Below are 14,478 nucleotides of genomic sequence, written 5' to 3' on the forward strand. Positions count from 1 at the left end.
CGCCGCACCTCTGCCACGATCTCTTGCCGCTCATCCGCCCCGACCTCCCCGCTCCTCCGCTGTGCCTGGGCCCCGCTGATGTTCCTGTCCACACTCCAACCGGCGACCTGGGCCTTGATGACGTCACCCAGCCACCCACCTCGAAGTCGTAGCACACTTGGGACGACTCGTGCTGGAATTGGAGTGGTATGCCCATGATGTTTCAGGGCCCACGCTCCAGCTCTTATACTCCCGACCTGTGGTGGTGTCCTCTCGCAGGTTGGGGTGGCCCATGATGTTTCAGGGCCCACGCTCCAGCTCTTATACTCCCGACCTGCAGTGGTGTCCTCTCATTAGCACCTCATTTGCATATGAAAACTGGCAGGCACCCAAAAGGCTAAACCTTTCTCTTCCAGCCCAGGCTGATGAGATGAAAATCTCCTTTATATGCTGCACTGTAAATGAGTTTAGATAGTCTCAATCCTATTCCTGGTGGACATTGAATAATTGCAATTCCTAACCTAAAAATTTTCATTTTTTCTTAATTTCCCCAATTTAAATAAATATTTTCTCTACTTTTTTGAGTCTTTTTATTCTAACATAGGAGACAGGTAAATTCCAGGAGCATCATTTGGATTGAAACCCAATTATCCTCAATTCCACTAATTGGTAATCTCACTCAGAGAATCCACAGGATGGCTGATGTGAGAAGTGAATAAAATGTCACACTGGAAGGATTTTTTTCTTTTCTGAGGTTGGGGCCGGCACGCAGTTGGGGCGGGGTAGAGGGCAGTTTGATCTGAAACTGGCTGTGTTATATCTGACCTGGAATGTCTGACGCTGATTATCTGTCTGAAATGGGAAGAGACCGTTCTCCAGCAGCAACTTTACAAGACTAGAATGTCATAGCCTGCAATTTATCATTAAACAAACAGTATTTTACATTAGTGCTGTTATATCCTATTCAGCATTTGTTTAACAAAAGTAGATGTCCAAAAGATATGGAGAATGCCTTAAGAGATGCATGTACAATTCCCATTACATTTCACAAAGATACTAACTCCCTACTGAAAAATATTAGAAGAGGAAAAATTGGCAGGCATCACCTGCAGCAGAAGAGAATGGTGTCAGAAGTTGCGTGGAGCACTGAGTGGTTGGGTAATGGGTGGGTGGCGGTTCTCCGCCCTGATTTCTGGTCATTGATGCCCGTTTTTCAGATGAAACCGATCACAAAATCTAACATTTTGGTGTTCAGTTTGCATTTTATAAATGTCTACATAGCCCATTAAAAGCTAGATTCCCCAATCTAAATCCAGATGGGAGGCAACCCTACATAGGGAGCCATTTCAGAGCATGATGCCAGCAGAGTCCATTGTTTGACACATTTATAATCTAATTGAGCCTGTTAAAGGGTTTAACTGTAGAACTGCTTTTTCATTTAAAGCAGTGGTTAACTCTCGGGTACATGTTGTGAATAGTGCATGCACCTGAAGTGTTCTGATTACATTGCCATCAATAATAGGAAGTAAACCCACTGTAAAGGTTTTTTTGGATTACACCACTCCAGGGTATCTGAATCATTGCATAATGAAATGTACAGGCTTCTAGGAGAAGCCTTTAACCTTTTTGAAAGTTCATTGTTAAAAAAACCTTCTTGGATACATTTTAGACAAAGGATTTACTGTTTGAAGGGCTATCGCTTGTGGTAACTCTCCCTTTAATGCCACATGCACACATTTCCCTTTAATAAAGTATTTGCATTGCATGATGGTGTGCAGTTTAGGTCAAGATCATTTCAGCTTAGATTAATAAATATTATTTTAGCCTCCAAATTGATAGTATCAACATAGTGTTGATAACAATGGCCAAAACCCTCCTACATGTGGGTGTAACGATACACTCACCAGACATCATTACTGCTAAACAGAACAGAAGAGATATTCTCCCTTTTCACATGGTAACTTAAGACTAACAGTAAATTGAACCATCAAAATTTATATATGTTGTCAACAAGGGGTTTGCCCAGGTTAATTCTCTTGAATCCTATGAGTTAGTGTGTTAACATTTCACACTTTATTATTTCAGAAAATAACATCTTTATGAACACATCCACGAAGCCAAGGCATACAAAACAGAAAGCTGATTTACTATTTAGGAGCACCATAAATTCTAAAACCTATAGAACAGCTATTGAGAAGTTGACAGTAATCTCTGACAATAAAATACCCTGGCAGGATACTCGGAATTATACCAGGAAAAACCACATTCAACCTCCAGGCTCATGGGAAAACCGAGGAGGAATCCCATCCTGATAGCACGATACATGCGGACGGTGATTATGAAGCTGGTGATTTTATTTGTTCACAAGATGTGAGTGACGCGGCAAGACCGCATTTATTCCTAATTGTCTGGGCCTTCTTCTTGAACCACTGCAGTCTTTGTGCTCAATTTTCCCCAGTGATTTGAGCAGTTTTTTTGGCGCGCGACGCTTTTTTTGTCCTAAATTTTAAAATCTAAGTTTCCCCAATCTTTGTGCGCCAGCGTAACTCAGTTAGTTAGGATTTTTTTAAGTTATTTTTTTTTGTGTAACCTGATGTCTGCGCCTGTTTTTCACAATTATGCAAGTTTGGATCATTTAAATTTCTCCTCGGACGGCGTATGTGACCACTCCCGAAAAACTGTCTGGGCACTTAAACAAAACCAGCACACACTAAAAAATCAGCACAAAACAACACCATTGTTTTTAGGCGAAGTTTTCGAGGGAGTCAAGAACACATAAATATGCATAATCAAGCTTAACTTTTTAAAACTTAAAATGCAGGAAATGGAAGTTTAATGGAATTCTTTAAGTTTTGATTTTTAAAAAACTGACATGCCACCACTGAACGTCTCTAAACTGGACTCAAAGGTCGGAGCGTCGGCCGGCAGAATCGGTCCCTCACCCGGACACGGGCTCGGGGCTCGGCTTGAAAAGATGCCCTGGGGGGGGAGGGGTGGCTGTGGAAGGCGAACGGAAGGCATGAGAAGCCTTACACTATGCATCAAATGAAGCCCTGAGTTGGGGGAGGGGTACCCGATCATTGTGCCTGTTCAGACCTGGGTGTGGTCCATATTAGGGCGTCGACCTTGGGGAGAGAGAACAAAGAACCTTGTCCCGCTGCCATTTTGAGCTTCTTGCAAAGGTACAATTTACTGATAATGCCATACCTTGTGCAAGCCTTCTGCATGATGGTGCTGCAGAGGAGACAATTGATTCGACGTCATCGCATGAGGAACCTCAGAACACGTAGGGTGATGGGCAGGAGGCCTTATGCACATCGGGTAGATCGAGACAGGCGTTCATACCTGCACCTGAGTGATGCAGACTGTGTCAGAAGGCTACATTTCCACAAAGAAGTTGTAACCGAGATCTGTGAGTTAGTAAAAGCAGACCTGCAACCTAGAAGCGTCACGAGGACTGCTTTTTCAGTTGAAGTGAAAGTTACAGCTGCACTTTCATTCTATGCATCTGGATCGTTACAGGCCACAACTGGAGATGTGTGCACCATTTCTCAACATGCAACAAATATCTGCATTCAGCAGGTCTCTGCTGCACTATATGCCTGGAGGAATGACTACATAAAGTTCCCCATGACCACCCAGGCAATGCGTGAAAGGGCTGTGGGTTTCTCCAGGATTGCTGGCTTCCCAAAGGTACTGCATTGATTGTACCCACATCATCTTGTGGGCACCTTTGGAGGATTCCAAGATGTACAGGAACAGCTCGTGTATGACGACATGCATCGCATACTGTCAGTTGATGTAAGATACCCTGGGAGCACCCATGATGCATTCATCCTCCATGAGAGCATTATATCTGCCATGTTTCAGCAGCAGACAGAAGAGCAGAGCTGGCTACTGGGAGACAAAGGGTACGGCCTCACCACCTGATTCAAGACGCCCCTATGCGTAACCCAGACAGAAGCTGACTGGGAATATAACATGTCGCACATTGCGATGCATAGCATAATAGAAAGGGCTGTTGGCATCTTGAGTCTCAAAATGGCTGGCCTTTATACCTGAGCAGCACCATGTGCATGCTGCTCAGTGGCCTCCAACAATGTCGCCATCTGGTGGTTATAAACAGAATGTACATGCATGACAATACCCCCCAGTGAGATCTTATCACAGTCTTTCACAGGTTGAGACAGTCAAAGTGCTTTGCGCTCCCGGGTTGACCATCTCAGTTCGATTCCAGCCTTGGGTGAGTGTGCAGGGTTGTGGCTGATGGCTGGATGACTGATTTGTTGGAGGTGGCAGTGGCCATGTCAGGAATTGCAAGTCCATTTTTATTGAACAAGTCCGTGATGGGTTCAATGATGACCCTTGAGTCCTCTGAAAACTGCTGGTAGGTTGGTTGGTCGTTGATGGTTTCTTTGTCCGTTTGTTCTGGCTCATCTGTGTGCCTCAGCTTTGTCTGATCCATGTGTTTCCTGCAAGTTTGCCCATTCTTGAGCTTAATAACGAATAATCTGTTGCCCTCCTTGGCCATGACCGTACCAGCTATCCATTTGGGACCCTGACCTGAGTTCAACACATATATAGGATCATTAACAGAAATCTCGCGTGACACAGTTGCGCGATCGTGATACCCTTGTTGACTTTGTCTTCTGTATTCAACATGATTATTTAAATCCAGGTGTACTGTAATGTCTGTAAGCTTGTGATGTTATAGCTCCACACTGTGACTGTGGACGAATTGTGTTACTGTAACTAAAGGTGAATAAATGAGTCAGCAGAACAGAAGCTTCCAGAACTTCTGAGATAGCTTGGTCTTAAGACCTCTTTTCATCATGAGCTCAGCAGGCGAGACCCCTGTGAGTGTGTGGGATCTTGTCCTGTAACTCAGCAGTATGCAGGACAAGTGGGTCTGCAGTGACCCTTGGGTTACTCTCCTCATGCTTTGCTTGATAATTTGTACTGCACGTTCAGCTTGCCCGTTGGACGCATCGTACTGATCTTACATGTTTTATGCCGTTAAGTTTCACAAACTCCTGAAACTGCTGACTGGTGAAGCACGACCCATTGTTGCTCACCACTATGTCAGGCAGACCATGTGTCGCAAATATGACATTGAGATTCTCTATGATTGCCGTGGACGTGCTGGATGACATGATTATGCATTCTATCCAATTCAAATAAGCGTCCACAATCACTAAAAGCATCTTCCCCAGGAAGGGACCTGCAAAATCTACATGGATCCTGGACCATGGTTTGGATGGCCATGACCACAGACTCAACGGCGATTCCACTGGTGCTTTGCTGAGCTGCATGCAAGTGTTGCACTGATGCACGCATGATTCCAGCTCAGAATCAATTCTTGGCCACTATACATGGGACCTGGCGATGGCCTTCATCATCACTATACAGGATGTGTGCTGTGTAACTCACGCACGAACTTATCTCTCCCTTTCTTGGGCATTACAATGCGATAGCCCCACAATATGCAATCTGCTTGAATAGACAGTTCGTCCTTGCGACGAATATACGGTTTGGCCTCCTCACACATTTGCTTAGGTATAGCAGACCAATCCCCTTTGAGGATGCAACCCTTTACCACCGATAAAATTGGGTCCTGGCTGGTCCAGGTCTTAACTTGCTGAGCCGTGACAGGGGTTCCTTCACTCTCAAAAACATCCATGATTAACATTAATCCGCTGGTTGTGGCATTTCCACCTCCGGTGTGGGCAGCGGCAACCAGCTCAAAGCATCGGCACAATTCTTTGTACCAGGTCTGTGGCGAATGACATAATCATAGGCAGATAAGGTCAGCGCCCACCTTTGGATGCGGTAAAGCATTGATAGTGATACCTTTGCTCTCGGAAAATAATGAAATGAGCGGCTTGTGATCAGTCTCTAATTCGAACCTCAGACCGAACAGGTATTGATGCATCTTTTTAACGCCGTACACATGCGCTAAAGCTTCTTTTTCTACCATGCTGTAGGCCCTTTCCACTTTAGACAAACCTTTCGCTGCATACGCGACAGGTTGAAGTTTCCCCGACTCATTGGTTTGTTGGAGTACGCAACCAATTCCATATGATGATGCATCACAGGCCAAAACTAAACATTTACATGGGTCATAATGTACAAGCAGCTTGTTTGAGCAAAGCAGATTGGTGGCTTTCTCGAAAGCTCTGTCTTGCAATGCGCCCCACACCCAGTTGTTGCCTTTTCTCAATAGCATGTGCAGTGATTCTGGTAAGGTGCTTAATTTATGTAGGAAGTTATCAAAGTAGTTGAGTAGACCCAGGAACGAATGCAGCTCCATCACATTCTGCGGCTTGGCTGCATTCTTGATGGCCTTGGTTTTCATGTAGGTAGGTCTGATGCCATCAGCGGCGATTTTCCTCCCGAAGAATTCGACCTCCGGTGCCATGAAGACACACTTTGAGTGTTTCAGTCTGAGTTCCACTTTATCCAAACGCTGTAGAACCTCTTCCAGGTTGTTCAGATGTTCCTTGGAGTCATGACCGGTGATCAGGATGTCATCTTGGAACACGACGGTTCTGGGAACGGACTTCAGTAGACTTTCCATATTCCTGTGGAATATTGCTGCAGCCGAGCGAATTCCAAAAGGGCACCTGTGGTAAATAACAGTCCTTTGTGCATGTTAATGCACGCAAGTCTCTTCGACGTCTCGACCAACTCCTGTGTCATATAGGCTGACGTCAAGTCCAGTTTTGTAAACGACTTCCCTCCGGCTAACGACACAAACAAGTAATCAGCCCTCGGTAACGGGTACTGATCTTGTTTCGAAACCCTGTTGATCGTAGCCTTGTAGTCTCCACAGATTCTGACTGTGCCATCACTTTTCAGCACAGGAACAATGGGGCTGGCCCATTCATTAAATTCGACCGGTGATATGATCCCTTCACGCTGAAGTCTGTCTAGTTCAATTTCGACCTTCTCCCTCATCATATATGGCACTGCTCGAGCTTTATGATGGACAGGTCTTGCATCTGAGTCCATGTGGATCTGCACCTTGGCTCCCGTGAAGTTGACGAACAACGAGGGGAACTTGCTCAATACATGGGCACATGTATCTTCCTCCGATGACAACGCCTTTATGTCATTCCAGTCGCATCTAATTTTCTCCAACCAGCTCCTGGCGAGCAGCGTTGGGCCATTGCCTGGAACAATCCACAGCGGTAACTCGTGAACCGCACCGTTATATGAACATTAATTTGTGCACTGCCAATCACCTTTATCAGTTCTTTGGTGTACGTGCGCCGCTTGGCATTAACAGGGCTCAGCCTGGGCCTCACAGTCTTAGTATCCCACAGCTTATAAAATGCCCTCTCGTTCATGATCGAATGCCTCGCCCCCGTGTCCAGTTCCATCAATAGCGGTATCCTGTTAAACTTCACATTAATCAAAATTGGTTTACTCTTGGTTATGAAGGAGTAGAGTCCATACACTTCCTCCTCTGGCATCTCGGATTGCGTATCCGGATTCGCGCTAGTCTGGCTCTCATCCTCGTGGTGTGTCGCAGCTCGCTTGCTCATCTGTGGACACTTGCGCTAGAGATGCCCCACACTCAGACAGTCTTTGCAACTATATTGCTTAAATCAGCACTGCTGGTGCCAATGATTTCCCCCACAACGCCAACACGGAGAAGTCGGATACATTCCCGCTGGCGGACTTTGGGCAGCCACAGGTTTCGCGAATGCAGCCGGATAGGCCCTGCCATGTGCCGCTCTGCCGAGCGCCGAATCAATCGCATTTACAATACTTGCCGAGGTTCGGTTCTTCACCGCTATTTACTTTAGGCTCCTGTCTGTGGTCATACATGATTGAGCGATCTGGATGGCCCTTTTTAAATTCAACTCCTCCACCGCCAGAAGTTTGCGCAGGATCACCTTGTGGTTGATACCGATAACAAAGAAGTCCCGCAGCATGTCTGCCAACACCGTCCCGAACTTGCATGGTCCCGCTAGACGTCTCAGGTCGGCAACGAATTCCGCCGCGCTCTGGCCCTCTGATCGAATGTGTGTATAAAACCTGTATCTCGAGATGATGATGCCGTTGTCCGGCTTGAGGTGGTCCCGTACCAATGTAAACATTTTCTCTGTTGGATCACTAGGCATGAGTAGATGCTTTATCAGACTGTAGATCTTTGAACCGCACACAGTGAGGAACACGGCCCGGCGCCGATCTGCATCGTCGACCCCTTCATTTTGTTGGCCACGAAGTACTGGTTCAGCAGCTCACATTCTGTCCAATCATCTCCCTCCACAAATCGCTCTAAAGATCCAATCGTGTTCATTTTGCAAACAAAGGTTCTTGTGTTCTCGTCGCCAAATGTTATGTATGCAATAAAGGTTCAAACTGAGTACTGTTTAACTAAGCAAGGTACAACCTTGGCTCTGCTTTATTTAGACCCGAAGTGCCTGACTCTCAAAATTGCTGGCCTTTTATACCTGAACAACACCATGTGCGTGCTGCTCAGTGGCCTCCAACAATGCCGCCACCTGGTGGCTACAAACAGAATGTACATACATGACAGTGCAGTAGATCATATGCCCTGCAATCACAGTATGCTGATGGTGGAGGGGCTGGATACAGGTGCAGTGTCGAGAATCCGGAGTCCCGGAATCTGGAATGTTCCAGAATCCAGACTCTGGACCGATTGGTGGCCGGGTCGTCTGGAATCCGTTAAATGTTCTGGAAGCCGGATCCAACGACCCTGCCGACCTCGGGGCCCCGCCGCTGCCCGACCGCGAGTCCTCACCTCGCCCTGCTCACCTCCACAGCTGCTGCCCTTACCTCGGGGCCTCCTTGCCGGCCCACCCGAACACCTCCTCGGCAGGGCCTGCCCGAACACCTCCTCGCCGAGGGCCCGCCTGACGCTAACAGCTCCTCGGCGGGGCCCGGCCGATGGGAACCTCCTTGGCGGGGCCGGACAACCCGAACAGCTTCTCGGCGGGAATGCCCCTCGATGTTCTGAAATCCAGAAATACCTGAACCTGGGTGTGGCTGTTTCCGGATTCGTGACCTCAGAAAGCAAATCAAAAGTCCGGAAAAGCCCCGAATCCAGAACGGCCTTGGTCCCAAGGGTTCCGGATTTTAGGCGTTGTATCTGTACTGAGTTCAGTGGCAGAAAATAGGGGAAGCCACTTGTCTCAGAATACTCAGCCTCTGCCTTGCTCTTGTAGTGATGGTGTTGATATTCTTGCTCCTGTTAATGGTAACTCCCAGGTTGTTGATGGTGAGGGACTCAGCAATAGTAGTGCTGTTGAAGGTTGGGGATTTCACTTGTTCTCTATGGTATGAATGTTACCTGCAGCAGTGATTTTGCTAAGTGCATTTACCTACTAAGACACCATGCCTGGAATTTCTCTCGCTAGCCTACTGTAATTTTGGCGGATGTTGGCAGAGCCACCAGAGAAACACCAGAGAAATAGCATTTCTGCTGAAGTTATGCAAGTGATCATTTAAACCCAGTGGAAATTCTCACCCTGGATTTTTTAAATTACATTTATGCTCTGCAGGACTATGACTATTACATACTGGACTCGATAGGGTAGATAAAGAGAAACTATTTTCTCTGGTGGGGAATCCAGAGCAAGAGGGCATAATCTTAAAACTACAGCCAGGCCATTAATGAGTGAACTCAGGAAGCACTTTTCACACACAGGGCAGTAGAAATCTGGAACTCTCTTCCCCCAAAAGGCTGCGGATGCTGGGTCAATTGAAACTTTCAAGACTGAGGCTGATAGATTTTTGTTAGCCAAGATTATCAAGGGATATAGATTAAAGGCAGGTAAATGGGATTGAGGTACAGATCAGCCATGGTCTAATTGAATAGTGGAGTGGGCTCACTCCTGTTCTCATGTTTCTATGGTTAAATAGCACCATCATCATCATCATCATAGGCAGTCCCTCAAAATCGAGGAAGACTTGCTTCCCCTCCTGAAGTGAGTTCTTTGGTGGCTGAACAGCCCAATACAAGAGCCACAGATTCTGTCACAGGTGGGACAGATATTCGTTGAGGGAAGGGGTGGGTGGGACTGGTTTGCCGCACGCTCTTTCCGCAGCCTGTGCGTGATTTCTGCATGCCCTCGGTGTTGAGACTCGAGATACTCAGCGCCCTCTCTGATACGCTTTCTCCACTTAGGGCGGTCTTGGGCCAGGGACTCCCAGGTGTCAGTGGGGATGTTGCACTTTATCAGGGAGGCTTTATCAGGAATGTTTAAATAACCAAAGTACTGCTCTAAATGAAAGTCACGTAGGTTCCGGTTTTCTGCATCATATTCCACACCATCTAGTAGTAGACTTGTGATTTATGTAAGCTACCTCTATGACATTATGTTATGGTGCTCGAGTCCACTACATCCAGAATCTGTGAAAACTCTACTACTGAATAAAATTACTACCTGTTGCACGTCATCGTTAGGAAAACATAAATCTGGAAGCTGTCATGAATATTAGGCTGTGACCTGCTGAATTACTTGGATGCAATGGCAGTATAATTCACTCCAGAGCCTGGAGGATCCTCTAATGTAGATACTCATGGCTACTGTAATACAACGGTAATCAAAGAGGCTGGTGCCAGGTAAGCATATAACTGAGGCCATATATTATTGATTATGTCACTCAAGAGGTGAAGATAACAAAAACGGTGTTGCTTGTTCAATGCCATTCCTCATCTCTACAATCACTTCCCTTTTCCTCTATTGTCTTTCTAATCCAACAAAGTTCCATTAACCATAAATGTACCCTACCTCGTAGTAGACTTATAGCTAATGGCACTGTCAGACATGTCATCAGCTAGGCAATACAGCCAACATCCCAAACAGAGATTTTCTCATTAAGGAGTTGCAAGCCTTTAACACCTGTAGCAGATATCAATTCCCTCCTTTGAATGGGAGTGCTTGCAATCCCAGGCACTATGCCTGCAAAATACAATGAGCCGTTCCCAGGAATATGGGCAGGTGCAGTTTTGTTCCGCAGTTCTGCCTGACATACACTAAGGTGTCGGGGAGCGAGGAAAATCAGCCCCTACAAGGGGATACAGACTCATGATTACCAATGAAATAGAGGATTATTAGAACATAGAATGCTTTATCACAAGTGGCTATGGAGGCAGGGACTATAACATAATTCAGTAGGGAATTAAATAAGTATTTGGGAAGGAAGCATATGAAAGGATAAAGGGATTAGAGTAGTTAGCTTCAATTAAAGAGCCAGCACTGGCACAGGCATTTGTTCCCAATTCTCCAGCTGTAGCTGAATAGCCTCATTTTATAATTTCTATGATTTTAACGTGGGCTACTAACTCACTGGCTAGCAAGCAGAAGTTAAACTAACTACAGTTGGGTTGATATAGTACATCAACTAATAACTAGTATTTCTATGGGTAATTAAATATGGTTGTGTTTTAATTCAGTAGGGAAAATATGACCGTGAGGTAATTGCACCAAAAGTTACATTGCTGCCAAAGTAATTCTGTCAATCCAAGCTATCGTATGTAAATATCGTTTGTCTTGGAGTATAATTTTAAACCCGTGATTTCTCACATGGCAAGTTCTTGATCATGAGTAAGATACTGGGGGAGGAGATAAGTAGAAACTGAAAATCAGCCCACAGAAGGAAGGCAAATCAAAGGAACACAGCTATCAGGTCACCCTCAAGCACTTACAAGGGGCTAGATACAGAGCTCCTAAAAACCCGGGGGAGAGTCAATATACTTCTAAAATAAACATGGGAAGTTCTTAGTGGCCGAAATGGCCCCTCCCGAAAAGGCCTCTGGCCACCGACTCTCCGTGGAGGGACCGCCATTTTATAAATTGTCCTACCTCAAGAGCGGAGCGATGTCCGGGACCCTCCGCCTGTTTCCTCGCCGCGGTGTGCATGCGCCAACCCTTTACCGACTGGCGGGGACCTCATGCGAAATTTCCCTTGCAAAATTGCCTTGTACCCGAAATTGCCCCACGTGAGAGGCCCCGCCACAGGCCGGTGCCCCCGACAGCTTTTGCTGTCGGTGCACTCTCTAGGAAATGGCGGCACAGCCACCCTTAAAGGGGAGGGCACACTGTTGCGGCCATCATGTTATTTTTTTTTTGTCGGCCGACTTCCAGGTACCAGGCAGATGGCCGGCCCGAAACCCTCCCTGGTGGCCCAGTGGACCTGACTAAAATATCTGCAGAGTTCGCAGCAGCTCTCCCCTTTAACTGCGCGCTGATGACTGACAGCTGCGGACACTCCGTCCCGTCCCCACTTCCGCCCCGCTGGAAAAAAGTCGCTAGGAGCTGAATTTCTCATGATGGGCCACCGCAATGGATGCGGCGGCCAGAACATTTCAGAAAGGTAAGGTGCGCCCCATTTCCGGTGGAGGGCAATTTCTACCCCTTAATGTTTCTTTCCAAAAAATAAATAAATAGAGTAAATCTTGCCCCAACCCCCTTTTGTTTTGTTTTCTGACATTTTCGCAACAATTGATTTACTTCCAGAAAGATAACAGCTGGGTGAACTTTAAATGCACCAATATCACCTTGACACAAAAAATACCTGATTTGGCAGGAGAACCTTCAATAAAACATATATTTTCTGCTGGATTAAAACTGAGGAATAAGAATTTTTAAAAAAATACTTTAAGTAAGGCTGCATATTAATGCTTGTGTTTAACTGAGTGAATGCTTTTTTGTATATTGTTATACATAGCAAAAGATACAGACACAGACATTTTCTGAAGTCACTATACAGTTTTATCACACAGAGGATACAGTGGTATTTCAGGCTTGTCATTACAGTTGGGCACATGATTTCAATGCTTGCTTCTTTTTAAATGAACGCTGTAGCTTCAGATTAATTTGACGCAATGCCAGGCCTCTGTCACCCACTATTGACCTAGTTCATTAAAACAGCCACTTCCTGGCAATTTTCCAATAATTTATCACAGGGGTTTTGCAAGCAGGACCCTCAAAGTCATGGAAGCCTTGTGACAAGGTTTAATTATCCATGTCAGGCTCCTAATGTCAAATCAACAAATCACTGATTTCTGTGTAAATAACTTATAGAGTTAAGGGTTGTGTTGAGTTAAGGAACCTTGGGCTATTCTGCCTTTCGGGACGATGAGAATGGCAGCAAGATTGTAATCATTGTAATACCTGTTGTGATGTATGTAGCACTCAAATCACTGACTCCACATAGTCTGGTGTTGTAGTAACTGCTGTGACCTGAGTCCTTTATTGTGTAACTCCAGAGTGCCTCTCAGGTGTGGTGGCCAGCCTTTTATACTCTGTCTTGCAGGTACTTCCAGGTCTCCCACCACAGCGCCCTCTGTGGCGCACCATTGTAACCATACATTTAATGTACCTGGACAATACATAACATCTCACTCCCCCTCCCCCCAGTTCCAAAAGCCATTGCCGTTGACCTCAGCCTTGTTTGTCCTGGTTGATTTGTGAGTGTGAGTCCATGACCATCCACTTCCCTCTTCTCCCCCATGTAGAGATTATGCTTGCGATCCGGTGCAAGCATATGGTATTTGCAGTCCTTACATGGGTGATGAAGTACACGAGCACAACCTCCAACAGAAAGCAGGTATACATAGACAGTGCATTTGTATGGTACATATAGATGCATTGAAGAATTATAACAAAAGGTTGCAGGTACACTGAATAGTTATTTAATCCCAGCTCCACTGGGTGAGGTACGGTGGCGGCATACAGCCCCTTTTTGCCCGAGGTAATGGGCTGCGCTGAGACAGGGTATTGCAACTAGTGCATTGCCTCTGTTCTCAGAAAGTAGTCGCCTTTGCTGCTCATCTGCCGCCGCTGAACCACATTATGAATCACATAAAATTGGAAATCGCATTAGTCCATTACAGATCCATTAACCCTTTTACTTGTACCTCGTGGTATTAACCCTTTTTGTAAATCACCTATCATTTTAAACACAGTAACCATTTCAGCATCAAAATATTAACTCCTGTCTTAAATCACGTCATCATACAAATCACATTACTCATTTAGACTCACTCTTGCCTTACAAAAGTCTCTTTGTGGGGACCGGCAACGGTGTATGGCCCTTTTAAGACTCCCGGGTACATTTCCCTTTTAAGAAGCCATCTTGTTGTTCCCATGAGGCTTCTACTGGGCGTCGCTATTTTAGTTGCTCTGCTTGCCTTTCTCTGCAGACTTCTGCTGCCACGAGGCTCGCCACCATCTTGAGCTCGCTGTGCTCCTTTTAAGGGAATTAAGGGTTACGGGGAGCGGGCGGATAAGTGGAGCTGAGTCCACAGCCAGATCAGCCATGATCTTGTTGAATGGCAGAGCAGGCTCGAGGGGTTTCCTAATTCTTATGTTCTTATGTTCTTATCATCGATGCACAGATATGTCTGCAAGTACCACACTGATAGTTTCTATGTAATTCTGTGGTCGATGAGATGATACATCTGGGAGGTTCCACAAGGGATTCAAGAACGAGGTGAAAACGTGCACTGCTGTGACTGGA

The 14,478-nt window shown here is 45.9% G+C and overlaps 1 protein-coding gene across 4 annotated transcripts in view; it reads right to left on the bottom strand.

Moving 5' to 3' along the window:
* The window catches only part of syt19 (synaptotagmin XIX), a 227,625-nt gene that overhangs the window by 100,438 nt on the left and 112,709 nt on the right, over positions 1-14,478 (bottom strand). The window lies entirely within an intron of this gene.

This window comes from Pristiophorus japonicus, chromosome 14 (assembly GCF_044704955.1).
Source record: "Pristiophorus japonicus isolate sPriJap1 chromosome 14, sPriJap1.hap1, whole genome shotgun sequence".
Taxonomy (NCBI): Eukaryota; Metazoa; Chordata; class Chondrichthyes; family Pristiophoridae; genus Pristiophorus; species Pristiophorus japonicus.